We start from the raw sequence: 5,233 nt of genomic DNA on the forward strand, positions 1-5,233 counted from the left end.
CCTTCCAACTCTCTCCCTGCTCCTGCTTTGGGATGGAACTGGAGTTTGCATCCTGGTGCTGTGATAAAACAGACCAAAACCAACTGAAGAGGAAAGGGTCTATCTGGCATACCGTTACACTCACAGATCTGAGGGAAGGTAGGGCAGCAGCTTATGGCTGTAACCTGGAGGCAGGAACTGGAGCAGAGACCATGGAGGACCACTGCTGCATAACTTGCTCCCAGCGGCTTGCACAGCCTGACTTCTTATCCACCCAAGGCCATGTGCCTGGTGATAGCACTTCCCACAGTGGGCTGGTCTCTCTCTCTCATCAATCACTAATCAAGAAAATGCCCCCATACACTTGCCTACAGGCCAATCTGATGGAAGCATTTTCTCAACTGAGGGTCCTTCTTTCCAGGTAATCCTAGTTTGTGTCTAGTTGACAAGAAAACCAGTGAAAGTCCTAAGGGCCAGACAAGGAGAGAGTTTGGGAAGCTGCCAAGGGCTTCCAGAGCCTCCCTGGGGCTCTGTCTCAGAACAGGCAGTTATGGCAGGCAAGAGACAGGTGTCGAGGGTGGGGAAGCCCTTCGGCCCATTGAGAATGAGTCTCTAGGTTCCGATGTTAGTGATCCGTGATGCAATGACAGAACACTGTCCCCATCCTGGCAAGCCAACGCTCTGTGTCCTCCCTCAGATTCATGCTGTCCACTGCTTTGTTCTCACAGCCCTAGGCAGTCATCTGTTCCTGGAATTCTAACTCACAAAATCCTTTCCAGTCTCTTGCTCCTGTTGACCTCAAACTTGGGGACCCTTCCCCTCTCTTTCTTTAGCCCTTCCACAGATCAGTTCTTCCAGCACCCCCTATCTGAGGTATAGCTCTAGCCATACTCTGCACGTTGGGCCAATGAAAGCCTCTCCAACACAAGCAGGGTGTTCATGAAACTCTCTCTCTAAAGAGAGAAAGGGAGACAGAGAGGGAGAGAAGGGGAGATAGACAGAGGGAGAGACTGACAGCGAGCCAAATGAATGAGAACACTCGAGGTCCCTGATCATCCTTTGGGGCTCCATTTTATGGGGGTCAACAAAAACAGTTGGTTACCGAGGAAATGTAATTTGGACAGCTCTTTACTTCGATGGATAAATTAATTCATATAGTCATTTTGTCCTACTGTGAGCATGCTTTCCCATAATGCATCTGATCTTAATCCCGTGGCTGCCCCATTCCGCATAAGCACAAGATGGTAAATGTAGGATTCTCCCTAAAGGGTTACTAGAGGACATTTTGTCCTCACACTCATGCACTCAAACCAGTTCAGGCCAGATTGATCCTTCCATTCTTCATGGCTGGATACAGTTGAGAATACACATAAGCAGAGACTGTCTAAATCTATTTCTTACCAGGGCCAGTGAAACTTATTATTCAGAGCCATGAGTACATGTAGCCTGACATGTGTGTCGGGGTTGAGGGGTTCTGAGGCTACTAGATACTGTCTGCAGGGGGTGTTTGTGCATGCACAGTAAGAGCAAGACCTAGGCTACCACAAGGGGAGTATGGTAACACAAACCAAATAGTGTCATAGGCTAACTAATGATCCTAGACTCAAGACCCTCTTGAGAGTCGAACAACCCTTTCACCAGGGTGGTCTGGTACCATCAGAAAACACAGAGATTTATATGACAATTCACAGCAGTAGCAAAATTACAGTTATGAAGTAGCAACAAAAGTAATAATTTTATGGCTAGGGTCACTACAACATGAAGAACTGCATTAAAGGGTTGCAGCATTAGGAAGGTGGAGAACCACTGAGCAAAACTGTCTCCTATGTTTCCTGCCTCAGGCAAAGGAGAGGGAAACAAAGGAGAGCCAAGAGTAAGGACACATATGTGCAAAGAGGCCATAATGAAGCTCATTGCTCTGTGTGCTAGCCTAAGAAAATCAAATGAGTGTGTTCACATCATATATGCATATATATGCTCACTTTATATACATAAGTTATATATTTGTGAATGTATAAATATAAATAATGTGTTTATGAGATATAAGAGACCAACTCTTATAAATATGTATAAATATATACATAAATATATTTATACATGTGTGTATTTGTATATACATACATATACATAGGTATCTATATATGCACACAAAATCTTTAGAAGCCATTTAGTATTAAATTTGTCTAATGTTAAAATTAGTATTAAGGGGACTGGAGAAATGGCTCAGAGATTAAGAGCCCTGGGTGCACTTCCATAGGTCCTGTGTTCAATTCCCAGAAACCACATGGTGGCTCACAACGGTCTGTAATGGAATCTGATGTCCTCTTCTGGTGTGTCTGAAGACAGCTACAGTGTATTCATATGCATAAAATAAATAAATAAATCTTTCAAAAATTAGTATTAAAATTGTCTTTAGACATTCTATTAGTATTAGTATTAAAATAGTCTCTAGAGTCAGGAATAGTGAAGCCCTGCCTGTAAACCTAGCACTTGGGAGGTGGAAGTAGGAGAAAAAGCCAGACTCAGTGACCTAGCCAGTTAGAGGCCAACCTGGGATCCATGACACCTGGTTTAAAACAAAACAAAACAAAACAAAACAAAACAAAACCACAAAAGCATAGGCCAGTGTACTGTTTCAGCAGGCAAAGGCATTTGCTGCCAAGACTGGCAGTGTGCATTCTGTCCTCGAAAGCCCCATAGTGAAAACAGAGAGCTGACTCCTGGAAAACTGTCTTTTCTGGTCTTCCCACGGACACGGTGACACATACAGACTCATATGCACAATAAATAACCGTAAAGAAAACAGTGGGATTGTCGACAATGTAAATATTTTCTATTGTCCCTTCTTGGTGTTATAAAGTGCATTGATGAATATGTGTTATCACCTTTACAGGTGACATCAGACATAAGCAACAATCACTTTTTAAATTAACAAGCACAGAGTTAAAAGCAGGCCACCCATGAGGCCAGCCGCTGACAAATGATGTTTTCCAGGTTCTTAGAGTTAACTTTCTGATGTTAATTTAAAACTGCAGCTGGCAGGAACTGAGCTGCGTGCTCTGGGACTCATTAAAAGTGGTAGGACTACCTCCCACAGGAACCGCGAACACAGGTGACACCCCAGGCTCAGCTCTTCTCACTGCTGGGTCACTGTGACCAATTTACTCAACCCATTTCCCCAGCACACACAAAAACAAACACCAACGAGGAAAAAGAAAAATAGCCTCGGGTTTGGCAGAAGGATTTGGGAATAAATCGATTTGAACCAATTCAAAAAAGTTAAACTTTGAAAGAGCTACAAAAGTTACAGTGTTGCACTGGGGGCTAATTAAGCAGCTTGCTTGTTTGTGCTCTTCTGTTTGCCAGATGACAGGAGCCCATGCTGAAGTTTCTTAGCTTCTTAATTCTCTGTGGTCCCCTCAGCCAAAGACAAGTATTATTTCCCCTTCCCTCCTGTGCTCTCAGCTGGCTCTTGAGCTTGGAGAAACTCTTGAGTGTGTGTGTTTCTACTGGCTTAATATTCATCAAGAAACTTTGTAATTACAATGCAAGTAGCAGATCTGCCAGATGGCTCAGTAGGTAAAGGCACTTGCCCCTCGAGCGCCATGATAGTCTGAGTTTCTCCTAGGACCCAAATGGTGGCAGGAGAGACCAACTCCAGCATGTTTTCCTCTGCCCTCTGCATATATGTGTATGCACAAGATATACACACACACACAAATAGATGTTTAAAAAAATACAAATAGCTTTCCTGTTTCCAATGACAGAAACTAAGATTGTCGAGAAAGCACACATCTCCCTATAGATTATTCTGAATGGTTCTCTCCCATCTTGACACTGCTGTAGACCTTTGTGAGTGTGCCATGCATCTGATTAACTAGCTAGCTTTGGAAAAAAAATTAGTTGTCAATATGTCATGGATAAATTCCTCAGATCAGTAAATGAAGATCTTATTTGTTAGTGGGCACTAAATAATGGTTGGATGGGGGAAGAGGCTCTGATATGTTGCTGACCAACAGCAGAAAAAGGGGCTTTGAGAGTATCCCCTATAACAGATGTTGGAGGAGATATAGCTTTAAACAGTGTGCAACATACATATGCATTGAAGTATCTTATGGTGCCCAATAAAGAGAGTTTAATTATATCACTTAAAAATGGGGGATGGAGAGAGATGGTTTAGTAGTTAAGAGCTTGGGTTCAATTCCCAGCTCACAACCATTTGTAACTCAAGTTGCAGGGCATCCAACAGCCTCTTCTGGCCTCCAAGGGCACTACAGGTAAAACACTCATATACATAAAAGAAAGATTAAAGAAAAAAATAGGGGATGGAGAGATGACTCATTAGAGCATGTCCTCCACTTGCAGAGCACCTGAGCTGGATTCCCAGGACCCGCAACTGATGGCTTGCAGTTCCAGCCTCAGCAGATCTAATGTTTTTCTGCCTCTGGGGGCCACTGTAATCTTGTGTGCACACCCCGCTGTCTCCCCCACATACAAAATAAATATTTTTAAAAATCCACAAGTCAGCCAGGCAGTGGTGGCACACGCCTTTAATCCCAGCACTTGGAAGGCTGAGGCAGGCAGATTTCTGAGTTCAAGGCCATCCTGGTCTACAAAGTGAGTTCCAGGACAGCCAGGGCTACACAGAGAAACCCTGATTAGAAACAACAGCAACAACAACAATAAGCATAAGTCAGGCATAGTAGTGCATACCTGCAAAGCCAGAACTCAGGAAGAAAGGGCAGAAGGATGCCTACCTGGGCCACATGTGAACATGTCTCAAACACATTAATATTAAAAAATAAGCTATGAAAATGGTCGGTGGTGGCACACACCTTTAATCCTAGCACTTAGGAGGCAGAATAAGGTGAATCTTTGAGTTTGAAGTTGGCCTGGTCTACAGAGTGAGCTCCAGGAAAGCCAGTGCTACACAGAGAAACCCTGTCCCAATAATAATAATAATATTGTTATTATATAGATAATAAGTATGCTATTAAATTAGATAACAGCATATTATATAGTAAAATATAAAATATTATATATAATTATTAATAAATTATTATGTATTATTGTGTCTGATGTCACAGGTCTATAAATCCTAGCTACCAAGAAGACTGAGGTATGAGGTTCCCAAGTTCAAGACCATCATAGACTAGAATGAGTTCCAGGACCCTGTTCCAAAATTAAAAAAAAAAAAAAAACTGTAAAAGAGGGCTGAGAATGTAACTGACTCAATAGAAACATTCCTAGAATC

This window comes from Mus caroli, unplaced genomic scaffold (assembly GCF_978045245.1).
Source record: "Mus caroli unplaced genomic scaffold, Mus_caroli_1 scaffold_8, whole genome shotgun sequence".
NCBI classification, from domain to species: domain Eukaryota; kingdom Metazoa; phylum Chordata; class Mammalia; order Rodentia; family Muridae; genus Mus; species Mus caroli.